The following is a 923-nucleotide window of genomic DNA, read 5'->3' on the forward strand; positions in this document are numbered from 1 at the left end:
GGCGGGGCCAGGCCGGGCCTCCGTTTTGCCCCGCCTCGCCCGCTGCGGCGCCCCTGCAGCGCCCCGGGCGGGGGTGTCCACGTGCATGCGCGAGGGCGACGCGGCGGGAAGCGCCACATCAGCGCCACATCAGCGCCTCGTGTACCAACAGCCCCAGCAGTCACGCTTTTGCATCCGACTCACCCCAGGTTGGGTTGCGGCGCGACGCGCAGACACTTGACCCCCAGCAGCAGCGCCACGTTCACAGCCGCACTGCTCGAGCAACCTCTTACACACACGCAAGGCAGGCCACCCACACGCGCATGCCATTGCACGCATGCACAGCAGACACCTCCCCCCTCCCTTCTCGGCGCCCCGCCACCAGCGCGGCGCCGCGTTTTGGCGCGTATAGCAACCGACACTTGCTGACACGACGCAGTGTATTGGCCGGCGCCGCGGCTCCACCTCCGTCCGGGCAAACGCGGCAGCGGCCACGCCCCGCCGGCCCGCCGTCTGAGCGCGCCGCGCCCTCGAAGCGCGGACGCGGGGCGCGGCCCCGCCGCGGCCGGGGGAGAGGCGCGGCGCCGGCCCGCCGGCGAGGGGGTTGGGGCGACGAGCGGCCGGCGCGGGCCGCAGGCCCCGCCTCCCTTTCTCCCGCGTCCGCCCCCGTTGCCGGCGGCGCTCCCCTTGACGATGACTCCTCTTATCGAATCCGTGTTGGCATTGTGATCGACATTGAATGGACCGCATGGCGGGGCGACGTATTGTGCCAGACCCGCCACCCCCCGGCCCCTGGCCCCAGGGGCGCACACTGCTTCCTGACCCGCTAGACCCTTCCGCCGCCCGCCCGCCCGTGCTCTCGCTCTTGCTTTGGGACGGAGCAGGCACTCAGCAGTGCTGCGCGGACGCCCCCGCCCCGCCGGCGCGCCCGTGGGTGCAGGCGG

The sequence above is a fragment of the Monoraphidium neglectum genome (genome assembly GCF_000611645.1).
Source record: "Monoraphidium neglectum strain SAG 48.87 unplaced genomic scaffold scaffold02521, whole genome shotgun sequence".
Lineage (NCBI taxonomy): Eukaryota > Viridiplantae > Chlorophyta > Chlorophyceae > Sphaeropleales > Selenastraceae > Monoraphidium > Monoraphidium neglectum.